The sequence below is a fragment of the Zosterops lateralis genome (genome assembly GCF_965231275.1).
Source record: "Zosterops lateralis genome assembly, chromosome: 3".
NCBI lineage: Eukaryota > Metazoa > Chordata > Aves > Passeriformes > Zosteropidae > Zosterops > Zosterops lateralis.
Window position 1 is genome coordinate 51923486 of NC_139764.1, and position 14567 is coordinate 51938052.

At 43.1% G+C, this 14567-nt stretch overlaps 1 long non-coding RNA gene across 1 annotated transcript; it reads left to right on the top strand.

Annotated features, from left to right (window-relative positions):
- The first annotated feature begins 228 nt into the window (after positions 1–228).
- LOC310907538 lies at positions 229–6371 on the top strand. The gene is made up of 3 exons (XR_014589645.1): positions 229–332; positions 5573–5654; positions 6272–6371. It is a non-coding gene; the product is annotated as an uncharacterized lncRNA (long non-coding RNA).
- Positions 6372–14567: the final 8196 nt, after the last annotated feature.

The window sequence follows — 14567 nt, forward strand, 5'->3', positions numbered from 1 at the left end:
GGAACAGGCTGTTCAGGGAAGTAATTGAGTCCCCATCTCTGGAGGTATTTAAAAGACATGTAGATGTGGCGCTTGGGGACATGGTTTAGTGGTGGACTTGGCAGTGAATAGCTGAACTTAATAATTTCAGATATCCTTTCTGATAAACAATTCCCTAATTCTAACCCTTTCCTCCAACCTGGCTACCACCCACATCTCAGCTTCATCAGTCCCCTCCCTTTTCATCTGCTCTTGCTGCCAGGTGGTCTGGCATTCCCTTATCACAGCCTCAAAGGACTCTGGAGTGCGGGGGATTGGAAAGACAAACCAAATTCTTCTCCTGAGATAGGCAGGTAGGTCCCCAGGTGCCTGTCCTCATTACAGATTGTGCTTTGGGAGCTGGATCCAGCTGGCAGAAGTTTCTCATTAACATGGCAAGGCTGAAAATGTGAACCTGGAGGGAAACTACGCAGTTGTGGAGCAGAGGTGGCCTTGAGGTTAGGGCTAAAGAGGAGGTGATAAGGCTATTCTATTTTTATTTTAGCTTAGTATTGTGGGATTATGTTAGTTATGGAAGTGGCAACATGTTTTGGGTGTGTTCAGGCTTATTTGGATTTCCCACCCTTATGTCCTCTACTCTAAAAATGTTATGATCTTGCAAGTGTTAAATTTTGACTAGTTCTAGCATAGGCTTGGGACAGGAAAAAGCTTGTTTTAGGACTGCTAAAGTCTGGATCTTGTACAGTGTGTGGGAGTTGTGCTCCAGCTATTTTTCTGGTATGTATTTGAGGAAAAGCAGGGAGAGCAGGCAGAGCTCAGGCTCTGCTTATTTTTGTGCTAGCAAACAGCACAGCTCTGGCAGAGGAAAAAGGATTTAAAGTGTTGATCTGACATGCTAAAGCCACAGGCAGCTCCTGACAGCATCTTCAGACATATAAGATGGTCAAGGGCATAGGCTGCTCCTGCATTTTTTACTTGAAAGAGTAAATACCAACAGAATACAAACAGGAGAAAGAAATTAGATGCATGGCAATTGTGGAAGCTTTCAGAGTCTCAGGTCTTTGAGGTCTGCCAGCCCTGCAGACTCTCTGTCTCTTTTAGCCAGTCCCCTACATGACAGCCCACCTGTGTGGCTTCTCAGGAGCTTTTACAAAAAGCACTTTACATGGCCAGCTCTAAGCTCTGCAGTGCTCTTCCAGCAGTGCAGCTCTTGCAGGCTGGAAGTGTTGGGCAGCAGGACCATGGTGTGTACAGCCACAGGCCTTCCTAGGAGTGGGTGAGGCGTGTGTTTGCACATCCAAGGAAGCTTTACTTGGAGCACAACTCTACTGTGATTATTTCAGTGGCTTTTCTCCCCCTTGCTTTTGTGTACAGAAGGAGAGGTGTTCTGAGTAACTCTGCCAAAATTTACCAAACTCTGCTCCACATATGTTCCAAAGGATCAGTGGGTCTAGCAGCTGCAGTTATTTAGTGATAAATGATGATAAACACTAGTTGAGGTAGCTATCCTCTGTTAAGAAAGCATCCTTGTGTCTGTTGACTCCTGTTTTTCTCTTCTTCTGCTCTCTGCACTGATGGCATCTGCCACATGCAGTGTTGTCTGGGTGCCAGCTGACCGCAGGATCCAGCCATCCAATTGCTTTTCAGTGATGAATGGCTACAGCTGCTGCTGGCTGCATGTGGCAGTTCAGTAGCACTGCCTGGTTACGTGTGGTGAATCTGCCTTGCAGGTACTGCTTGCTGAAGAATGTACCTGAGGAGAATTAAGGAAAAAGAGAGGGGACACCAAAAAGCATGTGAAATAATACTGGGGAAATCTAGAGAAGTCTTTCAGTCCTTAGCTCTGCAGGCTAGTTCAGCTGAGGGCATAGGAAAGCTGGGCAAACACAGATGAACTGCCAAACTTCAAAATTAGCCCACCTCATCTGTCCCTATTTCCTTCCATGGCAAGGAGGTTCAAAATCTCCATGAAGAAAAATTACAATCATTGAGTCACTCCAATAGCAGTGATCTGGCTGCCTGCCCCTGCCAGTCTGCTACACAACTTGTGTGCTAATGTTTGGATTTTAGTGGTGGGAAACTAATGTCAGGCTGTACTCCCTTCATGCACCATTGGGCTGTGCTTATGGTCGCTCTTGGCAGCACCAAATGATTAAACAGATAAAACCATCAGTCTTGTTATTTCCAAACATTAACCTAAGTGCTAATAAAGCACAACCCGTGTCTTCCTTATGGACTCTGCAGAGCTGAGTCACACTAAAAACAGGATCTGAATGCTGGAAAAAGCCTCATACTTCTTTCCTGTGCCGAGAGGCAATACCTCTCTATGAGCAGAGCTTGCCTTGGAGAGCTTTGCTGGAAGAAAGGTGACAGAGTTGGGCTGCCAAGGAAAGCAAGGAGGCTGTGACCCCCGCCTTTCAATGTGAGGATGGGGGTGTGCTGTGCTGGAGGGAGGGATGGATGGATGGCCACGTCCCTGCCCCTTCCTGGCCCCCCTTCTCCCTTCCAATGCTTAACAAGGATCTCCTCTCAGTACCAAGCTGGGTGGGGAGTGTTTCTCAGGCCCCAAGGCAGAGGAAATGAAGTGATTCTCCCTCTCAGTGGACTTTGCCTTCAGTGGCTGAAGATATTTTTTTCCCAAAACTTCCCCAGCAAAACCGGAGGGCTTTGTAAATTCATTATGTCACTATGGAATCTGTTTAATCAGCTGCCTTTCCCTGGAGGCACTTTACACTTAATGAGAGACATGATGGATGGAATCAAAACTGGTTTACAAGAGTTTAGCCTCAAACCCCTCAGATGATGTGTTACTGACTGTGCTGTAATTTCGAGGAGCAAATGAAGATACTCAGTATCTCTCACCCTGTCTGAGAGGGATGGTGGCAGACGCAACACATGAAATCCTCAAACTCTGTATTACATCATTCCTTTCCTAGGTGTCATCACAATGAATAGCCAAAGTCTCCATGTTGCCAGGAGCCTGATCCATGCTCCTGGTACTACTTGGCAAGCATGCTTATTCCCCAGTTCACTGTGCCAGCTACATGATAAGGCATATCCTAATTTAGCTTATTTATATATGAAGATACTAATTCAAAATGCAGCCAAATGAGGAACATTGCAAATATATGAGAAGGAGCTTTGTAAACTAGACAATCAGTGGGACCACAGAGATGGAATATGGAATAATTTCAACTTCAGGTTCAAAACTCATTTTTCATGTAATCTTAACATGGAAACAAGAGGTACTTATTTGTTTTCTCTGCTTGTTTGCTTTCCCCAGTTGCAGAAGCTGTGTCTTGTCCTTTTAATTAACTTGTACCCTGCCTTCTTATTGTGATGGGATACAATGATGGACCGGCATCTTTCCCACTATAAAGTTATGTGAACACAGGTCCTCAGGAATTTTTGCTGTGAAGGACTCTCTGTGGACTTGCATATGGTGTTGTGCCCTTAGAAAAATGCCAAGTATTTTTTTCCTGTAAAATAATTCCCATACCAGTATTTCATTGGCCTTTACCTTCTAGCTTTTTAATTTTTTCTTCTGAGTAAAAACTAAAAAAAGACTAAATTATTTGGAACAGGATTTTCCTGCAGTGTAATTGTTCTAGCAGCAGCCGAGCATATTCCATAGATGAAGGGAGCAACACTCTCTGCCAGGAGGGAACAGTGATTTCATAGGATCATAGAATGGTTTGGGTTGCAAGGGACCTTTAAAGATAATCCAGTTCTAACCTCCTGCTGTGTGCAGGGCCACCTTTCACTAGACCAGGTTGCTCAGAGCCCCATCCAGCCTGGGATGGGGTGTCCACAATTTCTCTGGACAACATGTTCCAGTACTTCACCACCCTCATAGTAAAGAGTTTCTTCTTAATATCTGATCTAAACCTACCCTAAGCTATTCTCATTGTCTTGTTACTACATGTCCTTGCAAAAAGTCCCTCTCCAGCTGTTATGTAGCTCCCTTTAGATACTGGAAAGCTGCTGTAAGGTCTCCCCACAGCCTTCTCTTTCATCTCTAGGCTGAACTATCTCAGCTTTCTCACTCTGTTTTCACAGGAGAGATGCCCAGCTCTCTGATGACTGTCCTCTTGTGACCCTCCTCTGGACTTGCTCCAACAGGTCTCATGTCCTTCTTATCCTGGGGAGGCCCAGGTGACATCTCACCAGAGCAGAAGGGCAGAATTCCCTCCCTCACCCTGCTGGCCACACTGCTTTTGGTGCAGCCCAGGTCAAGATTGGCTTTCTGGGCTGCAAGTTCACTCTGCTGGGTCATATTGAACATCTCTGCCAACACCCCCAAGTCCTTCTCCTCCTGCTCTCAATCCATTCCCTGCCCAGTCTGTATCTGTTGGGATTGCCCTGACCCTGGTGCCTTCCACTTAGGCCTTGTTGAACTTCATGAGGTTCACACAGTCCCACCTCTCAAGCCTGCCCAGGTCCCTGTGGGTGCCATCCCTTCCCTCCCTGTGTCAACTGCACTGCACAGTTTGTGTCATCAGCAAACTCGCTGGGGGTGCACTTGACCCCACTGTCCATGTCACCCACAAAGTGTCACTCACACAGATGTTTGCTCAGTTCCATCAAGCAGGGGCTGCCAGAGCCAGTGCTCACTGCAGAGATGGGCTCCTCGTGATACCACCCTGGGAGCTGGGAAGGACCAGCACCCTTTGGCCCTCATGTACTTATTCAAAAGAGAGCCAAAAGTGAGAACTTTTGAACTGATTGGTTTTTTTCCCACTCTGGGTTCCAGTGGTCTTAATGTTGAGCTGCCCTAGATTGTAAACCTACCACCCAAAATCACACCCCAGAGACTCATCTTTATTGAAAGATGTGAAATTTATTGTGTATGAATCTATTTCCTTACCTGCCAAAACATGATAAATAGAATTACACTGAGAAAAGGCCTAAAACGAATGGGTTTTACTAATTTATATATAGTTTATAATACACTTTTTTGTAATTGTGCTTGTTTTGGATGTAAGTATTTAGATTTTGATATTGCTGAAGTGTAGAGTTTGTTTGTGATAACTTTATGAGGTATAGAGCTTGGAATAACAATACCATTTTCTCAAGATGAGATGTAATGCAGAGTAAAGTAGATGTACAGTCATGACATTTATTTTACTTTGAGCTGTTATAATTGATAGTCTATATAATGTACACATATGAGGTTTTTTAATATAAACATGGGTTTGTGAGAGTGCCACTTACCATCAGTCTGTAATAAATTATTTAGAGATTGTCTATGGGCTGTTGGTATCTTTCCCACTTTTTAAAATTTTTGTTTAAGTTTAAAAGTACTGAAGGTGTTGGTATCTTCCCCAGCTTTGTTTTGTTTTTCTAAATTAGTTTAAAAGGATCAAAGAAGAAAACAAAATTTAGCATGGAACTGATTTTTGCATCAGCTGGTTTTGCATCAAATAATAATACAGTATTAAAAATTTGCATTGTCATCTCCTCCTGTGAAGATGCATTATGTTCTGTACCCTTGGCTCACTTATTAATCCTTCACTAGCACGCACTTAATTGTTCAGCAAATGACACAACATGTGAAGAAATAATACCAACAATGTGATTTATATCTCTCCAGGCAAAACCACTGAGGACTGGATCATCTGCCTTCACTTATTATACTGCAATACAGGAACAGCTGATCTGAAAACTGTGGCCAGGTAGGACACACTGAAAATATGAACTCTGGAAACAAAAGGTATGTCTGCTATATGAGTCAAGCACAAGTCTGAACTGCTCTTTAAACACATGTGTGGTGGTCAGCACCTTTGAGGCTCTGAGCCAGTGTGTGCAGAGCAGAACAAGCACAGTGGGACCACCAAAGCCCAGCCTGGCTGCTGGACACTCACTGGAGGGAGCTGGGGGATGCAGCCAAAGAAATATGTCTGACTCCAGTGGGATATAGATACATCAAGCCAGCAGGACCTAGGGGGAGAGAGAAGGCTGGGTAGAGAAAAGATTATTATAGCTGGTGAGGTTTGCCACTGTGAGTCCACCTGGAGTAGTGAAGCCACTTTGCCAATACAGGCATCAGCTCACCAGTTTCTAGACAGTGACTGGAAATGGTGGAGAGCTGAAGTAGTGGAGAGCTAGTTTTGAGCAGCTAGCTTTGCCACAGCAGAAAGATTGCCTTCAGTCTAACCCCAAGCTTTGGCATGCCAGGCTTCAAATCTTCCAAACGCAGCATGTTTTAAAGATCAAGTAAAAACTCTGGCATGTGTAGATTGTGTGGTTCATTATGTTTACATCTCCTTGTGTCTTGCTCTGTACTTTGGAGGGTAAAGAGTGCAGATCTTCCAATGCAACCAGCTATGGATGAAGAACCAGTTCGGCCCATTTCTTCTCCTTCAGCCTACAGAAATATCCGAAGAGCAGAAACCTGGTGTCCACCATATTCTGTAAGTGCACAGTTCATTTTTTCCAGCTGGAATTAGCTTTTCCTCCAAATCCACTGCTCCCATTTCTCTTGCCTTTTCCCAACATAATTAATTTAAAAACAAATATGTTTTTGGCAAAAGGAAGTTAGAAAATCAATGTATAGAAAATAGAACTGTTTTCTTTCCTTATGAGTAAAGCAGGCTCCCATGTATGTCCTACACATTTCACAGGATCAAGGCTTCAGTGATATTGCATATTAGGATTTTGCATTGTGGCACTCTAACTTGCCCCATCTCTTGCATTTATTTGAATTTTTCCATGCTGTCATTTTTTCCTATTCACTTCTATTTCTGATCTTTTTGTTTTGTCAGACAGAAGACAAACACACTCTACAGGCCAAAAAGAAGCATCACTTAGATATTTCGTGGGTTGCATGAAACTGAAGAGCAGTAACTGAAAAGAGTTAAGGCAGTGGTAGCCCAGTTCAGGCACGTTGCTGAGGCAGAGTCCTCACACAGGTGTCTGTAGGGTCTCGAGTTGATTCCTGTTCAAACTCCGTGTGCCACCTGCACAGCTCAGGGCAGCTGCCCTGCGCAGCTGCAGGCAGTGCCCTGGAGATCTCTGAAGGGAGATCTGAAGGGAGCAGCCCAGGCACAGCTGCCAGCTCAGCGTGTGTCTGGGATTGTCTGGATCAGCCAGGCAGGGTCAGAACATATCTCAGAAGAACATTTCCCCCCCCCACCAGGAGAGGCAGCAAGGTCTGCTCTTCATCTGTTGAGTGTGGATGGCCCAAAGTACGCAGAAGATGCAGAGTGGAGTTGGAAGATGGTGGTATAGAAGGAAGGTAGGAGGGTGGGTCACAGAACTTGCTGTGCTTTTCACCTCATGGTGCTTTTGGATTTAATAGCACTTAAAAACTTTTCCAGGTTTCTTATTTAGTTTGAGAGAGTCTCCGAACCCTACTGAGAATCCCTTTTACTGCTGATTTTTTTTTTTTAATGGTTTTTTTTGGGGGGTTTTGTTTTGTTTTGTTTAATCTGCTCAGGTTCTAAATGTTTCCGTTCTAAATTTTCAAGCTACAAGGTTATGAAGAAGCAGTATAGTGAGGGTCTCTTGCTTATTGGGGCTCAGATCATAATTGCAGTTCTATAGGAATTAAAAGTGGAGAATCCTTTGCTTAGAAAATAGTGGAAGAACAGAAAATAAGAGCCATGAGGAAAGGTCTGTGAACTGTTGGCCATACAGTTCAGGAAGGAAAGCAAGCACAGGGTGTTATATGGTTGCTGTGATGGTCATCTGTTCTGCAAGCTACAAACACTGTGGACCATAAAGACATCTCTCTTGAGTTCTAAAACGCCTTAACTAGTCTGAGTCATTTGTACAGCTGAACAGACTCTAGGTCTCTGAAGTAAATTGGAAATACCTGTAATTCTGCAGAAAATTAGGGAAGAGTTATGTAGTCCCAAAGCAGAGGAAGAAATAAAAAAGAGTCATAAAACCTCTGGTCTCTGGGAAAGCTCTGGGTGAAGAGGACTTTCTAACAGAATTTTCTGAACTCTCCCAGTCTCACTTGGCTTCTGACATATGGAAAAATTTTTGAAAGGCCAAAGCAAAAGGGTTCCATTTCAGCATTAATTGCAGTGTTGGGTTTTCTTAACTCTCTCTCCTAGGAAATAACTCACCAATGCACCATTTGCAATAATTAAATAACAGGCCAATTCTTCCGACTAATGTGACCCAGAAGACATAGGTTAAAACAGCATCTAGAAAATGTCTGAGCAGCACACCTTATGGACAAGAACTCAACATACAACTTGAGGTTGACATTAATCAGAAAGCTGCTAGAGAGTCTTACAGGCCTGTTATTATAATTTGCTATTTTTAAAATTCTCTGAAGTAATCAGAAAATCAACCAGCTCAACACCCCTAAAGAGAGCTGCTTCCCACCCACCAGCAGTGACTGACTTCACTGTTGACACAAAAACCATGAAGATCTCAGTCTAGTATTCTGCCATGTAATTGTATCCTTAATTTTGGCCTTGTTGAAAGTCTGCTGGAAAACTGATCTTGTGTGTCCTCATTAGAAGCAATTCATATGTAAATCATTTAAGATTTTTTTTTTAACCTAAAGAAAGAAAACATTCCTGTGACTCAAACATTCTGCAGGCTCTGGCTCCTCTTGTGGCTCCTGTGGCTGTGACTCCTGGGAAATCTGTGCAAATCAGAGTGAGAAGGTTGCTGGCTAGGCTCTCACCTTCTCTTGCCTTAGCTGCTGGAGAAAGCACCTGTCAAGAGACTTTACCTTTTCCCAGCCTTGGGTCAGTCATGGAAGGGACGTGAGGTGAAGCTCTGCTATCTTCTACACTTCTGCCTGGCATACACCCACAGAAGGTGCTTCACTCCCTTCAGCCAATAGTAGCCATCTAATTACCAGCTTTTCTGCATACTGGAAGGCTTAATTTTTTGCTCTTTTATATGCAAAAATAAGTTGAAGTGGTAGTAGTGGAATGACATCCTAGTGTTAAAATGGAATGACATTGAAAAGACATTAAATAAACAAGTCAGATGAATTCTCTAGGCCTTTATCAATAAAACTGATGAAGCAGCATATGAGGTAACAGCCAAGTTCTTGTCTAAAAGTACAACTTTGATAAAGTTTGGGCACCTATTTCTTCTGAGTATTTCTGGAGTTGGAAATGGAAGTCATCATGAAAGTGTTGACAGCAATTTGAAGGTGTAAAGGAATACTGCATCTTTATCATGATTTCTATGTTTTTGAATTGGATGAGCTGAGTCCTTCACACTCTTAACTGTTCCTAAAATATAATGTCTGAGGTATTTGTCTCTAAGAAAGCTGAGTTTTTGTTGCTTAAGAATAAATTTTGAACTACTGCTGAAGGTGTTTGGAACTTCTCTTTGGCACCTTGTTATATTATAGGCACATAAAAATGTAGACGAGTGGGACTAGGTAGCAGATGATGAAATTTTAGTTGATTAAAATCTGTTTGTCAAAACCCTGTTTTTTCCCCTTGTATAAGGAATTCTACATTAAAAGGTAGGAAGGGAAAAATAAAGGTAGAGTTTGAGGTAGTTTGGGGTATCTTGTTCATGAATTGTCCAGTTCAATGCAAAAAAATCTTACAGCTGCTAGGAATCTGACCTGGTGCCCAGAAATGTGTAAAAGCACAGCTGGCCCTGTCTGGGCTGCAAATCAGCTTTAACACTAATGGCAACGACTTTATTTCAAGAGAGTATTTAGCTTCAAAAAATGAATAGGGGCTGCATGTTCCAAATGTCATCTGTCAATTTAACAAATGGCAACTATATACACATCTTAATGCCAGATTGCTGTTTCATTAGGCTCCTTGTGGGTTATTCCTTCTTGGTAGCTGGCATTGTTCTAGCTGGAGCAGCAGAAAGGCAGGAGGGAAGAAGCTCCTCACCACTGTGATGCAGAGCAGCTCCTGGCTGCTTTTTGGGGGGCAGCAGGAGAGAGACCAAGGCACAAAATTAAAATTTGCCAGAGGAGAACAACAGGGGCACCTTTTCTGTGGTTACAGCTGAGTTAAGCTCATTACAGGACCAGACACAGATATATCTTGGAGTTAGGTCCGGAATTGCAGCCTTGACACACAGGCAAGTGCTGATGGCTGCTGAGCAGCACTGCCTGAGGGTGGTCTGAGGGCTGAAATGAGCAGGCAGGTGGTTCCAAATGGGAGCACTCTGTAGCTCTGTCACAGAGTATAAAGGCAGATCAAAGGCTCACAGGAGCGAGCAGATAAACTCCCAGTTCAATGTGCTGAAGTGAGTGAGTGCTGAGGAAACAGCCATGGCACAGGGTGAAGGTAAAGATGGGTAAGAGTCTGAGCTGTCTCATTTTGCCCAGCTCCATCCAACCCACTGCAATGTAATTTCCTACCTGTCCTCTGTGGCACAGCAGCACTGCAAGGACTCTGCATCTATAGGTCAGTCCATAGGTTGACTCACCCCGAGCTGCAGTTGCCCACACCAAAGTTGTCAAATTCCCCGTGCAGTGGAAATGCTTCTGAAGTGTCCTACTTTGTAAGTAATGAAGGTTTTGTGGCTACCATGGCTGAGAGCCTTCAGCCCTCCCCCTTTTCACTGGTAGCTCAAGCATCCTTATGGACTACCCTGACAGGATAAACACATTAAAATACTTAAAAGTGCACTAAACAGGTACAGTTTTGAATGATTCATTCAAGCTGCTGCCAGTGCAAGCGCTGCACAGCATGACTGGAAAGAGGTTGCAGAGGGCAAGAAAATTAGTTTCTTTAGAAAGGACTTATTTTTTGTCTGCAGGGCCAGGTAATAACAGGCTGGTCAATACAAGAATACTGGGCTCCCTTGCTGAGCAGCTCTGAATGCACAGGTGAAGCAGACCACAGAAGGGCAGCCAGGTAACTTTGTTCAGAGGATAAACAGACTTCATTTGCTTGTACCACAGCATCCAGGGCAGTTAATGCTGGGATTCATAAACCACAGGTAATGTGAACGACTCTCCCCCTGTCCCACAGCATTCCTGCTAGGAACCTGCTTCTCCTCAGAAGCGTCTCACTTGCTCAAGGGTGAGGGGCTCAGTGAATGAGCTGCTGCAATCAGCACCTTGCTGAATGGGAAGGGAAAATTTGAGAAGGGAAAATTGCGTTGGATCCTCACAGAGCGCTGGCACAAGTGCTGACACATCTGTGCAGAGGCAGTGGAGGGTTCTGCTGGAGTGTTGGAAACGGAGTTTACCGTGAATCCAGTCTCCTAACAAACCTTTCCTGCTCAAAGTACCTGATAATCAAATTGTCCTATTTTTTTCTTTCAAGAAAAGCAGGTTTTACAGGGAGATGGAACACAGTTACTTGTCTTCATTTAACTCACTTTAAGTGTGTGGAAAAAGCTGGCAAGCTTTTGAACTCTGTGCCCCTATGGCTGGATGTTGAAAATCTTGGCTGTTTTCTTCTGACTGTCATTTGGCTTAATAAAAGATGTTGCCCCTCCCTACAAACCTTGTTTCTCTTGCGTAATGTGGCTGCACAGATAATGGCTGTTTATATCCTCCCAAACTAATGTGGCTGTGGATGGCTACCTCTAAGGCTCGAAAGGAGAAACTAGGAATCCAAGTCATGGGAGGTGTTAATTTTTATTGCACTGCCTCCTTGCATGCAGATAAAGAGAAATGGTTAGAAAAGTGCCATGGCAAACCTTCCCCCACAGGTAAATGTGAAATCCTGACACCAGACAAATCAGTGTCCCTCCAGAACACTACAATCTCAGTCATAATTTCAGAAGCTGTCCCTGCTTTATCCAGCAGGACAGCACACACAAGCACCACAGCAACTGAGGCTTGTGTGTGCCACTGTAGCTGAGGACAGTGTATCACTGCTCAGGCACAGATCAGAGATGTGCCTAAGTCTCTGTCCCTGGCACAGCCCTTCATTTTATTTTATCCCCCATCCCCCTCTACCCCCATGTTCCCTGTTTCTTTTTTTAAAATCACTTAGATTTTTAAAAGACAAAAGGAAGGCACCATGTGAAAACATCACTATGGAAACATCACAGGCTCACTTGTACTTGCCTGCCAAGCAACTACCTAACTGAAGTTTTACATCCTATTGGATCACTGTTGGCCATCTGCTCTCCTTCAAACTTCTCTGAATTCCATATTTTCCTGAAAAGTTCATTTTTAGAAAGGAGAGAGGAGGAGGAAAAGGGAGAATCCAGTATTCTTGGCTAGTGCAGAGCTATTGTGAAAAAGGAAGATAAACTCACTTAGGAACAGCCTCTTAAAAAGACAAAGATCCATGTTTTGTGAAGTAATTTCATAGAAAATACCTTGTTTCTCGATGCACTTTAATGATAAGAGTATCTATTGGCAGCCACAAGGCAAGACACACAAACAGCTGCTTCTAGTACTCTTGCACTAATTGTCATCCTCTCCTTTTCTCTCATTTAGCCTCAAATATATTTTCTTCTAAAATGTAACAGTTACTGCCTACACTGGAGTTGTTGGCTGCAGGCTCCACAGCCTTGCTCCAAATAAAACACAGAAATAGATTTCCTGCCAAGCACCGAGGAAGTTTGAAGACTTTAGTTTTTAAAAATACAATCTTTTTATCAGTGCCCTAAGCCTGCCAAAGGAAATTATGGGCCATGGCGCATTTACATTAATGCATAGGACCTACAGACATTTCAAAAGCTTAATGGAGAAACTCCATAAATGCATGTATCGAAAAACAAATTAATTAAATTAAACTGTCATGTAAAGATATCACTTAATTTTGCAGAGCGGAAGGCACTCTTAATGGGAATGGAATGGATCAGTGAGCATTTCAAAACCCAAAGCTATAATTTAAATTCAGGCTCTCCTCTAGTGTGCAAGTCACAAGACATATTTATTATAGCCTTGGATTGTCAATTGTAATCGGTTTAGCAGAGACAAAGCTGTGTTGTTTTGCTTCCTGCCCTCCTTGCTGGTTCAATATATTTTGATGTCAGACTATTGACAAGCAAACCAAAGGCTGAAATAAAATCATGTTTACCTGTGATGAACTGGCAAAAATGCAGTCCAAGGTAAATGTAACCCTGAAGCCCAAACGTTTATTTATCAAGCAGCAAGAGGAAAATGGTGAAGCATTTAAACTTCTTTAAATAAACCAGCTGAATATATTTACTGCTGCCCTTGAGGCCTGCTATGTGGCAACCTAGAAATAAATAGATAAAAATAAGTAAAGGCACTGTGAAAATGAAAAGCACCATTTATAAGCTGCTGCTCTTGAGTTTTCCAGATGTCAGTAACAATTAAAGTTGCTGCTCTTGACACTCCTCTAAAGCTAGAGCCAAAGCCTGAGACCAGGTCCCAGCAAACAGACAGCAATACTTCTTCCAGGATGTGCAGTTTGCTGCAGGATTTCACCTGGTAGCAGCAGTTACAAACCAGACCTATGCTTCTGTAGCCATAAGCAAGCATCTTCTCATTGAATAAGCTTCCAAGAATGCTTCAATCCTTTTCAAAACATTCTTTCTGTACTCTCCAATTCTCTTTCTTGCTAAGCTCATTTTCTGATGTAGAGCACTCAAACCAGACAGCTCATCAGGTTATAATTGTCATGGCTTCCTCTTGCCTTTTTCCAGTCCCTGCGCTGAGCTTAGTCATGGAGAGGTTTCTCTGAGTCTGAACCAGGAACCTTCTACCCAGGATCTCTGTAAATTCTTGTGGATCTCTCAAGTTTGCAAATCTGACTCTAAAACATGCTGACAAGCTCAGAACTCGTGGTTAGGAAGAGCTGTGGCACAGCAGACTGGGAAACCTGCTTGAGGCCCACCTCTGAGGACAATGGCACAGGACCAGCCTCCCAGGCTCCTGTTATTTGCTGGGATGGCCATTTGCAGGGAGGGAGGAGAGCACTGCCTGGGGGGAACCAGGAGGAGCCAGCTGCATGGCACTGAGGAGTGGCTTGTGTTCACACAGGAGTTGATTTGTTTTATAAAAATACCTGCATATCTGCATTTGTTCTTATTCGGGTACGTAGCAGGATTTTCAGATGAATGAGTTGCATTTTTGCTTCCAGTAAAATCTTTCAGCAGTTTGTTCCCCAAGGCAATTATTATGCTAAAAACCCCCAACCTCAACCAACCAACCAAAAGAGCCAAAACAAATCCCTCCCCCATCCAAATTTGCCTCAATGCTAGACCACTGTTCTTTTGGTTATATGTTACAGTAAACAGAAATAACTTTTATAACTTTCTGTAAAATGACAGTTTTTATCTTGCTACACTATTTTTCTTTCCATGCCTCTGTTCCAAGATGCACATTATTAGCCTTGATCACTCTCAACATAAATTTTTATTTTTCTCACCCTCTTCAGTCTCTTTTGGCTTTGCACAAGACTTGAACTGTTTATTAAGTGACAGGTCGCCACTGACAAAAAAATTCTGTTCCAATTTAAGGGTTGAAAAACTGGACAAAACTTTTAAAATGTGTTTTATCCTTCTACCAGTAATCTTTTTACTTATTTACATGGCTCCTTCCATCACACGTGTTCCAATAACAACATCCTTCTTTGAAAGAAGGCAATGGGAAAGTGTTCATAGCCCCTCTGAAGAAGGAAAGATGTTGAGAGATTTAGGTCCTGGTTCAAAATACTATGAAGGCTCTGATTCCTACTGTCACTGATTTCAGTGATAAG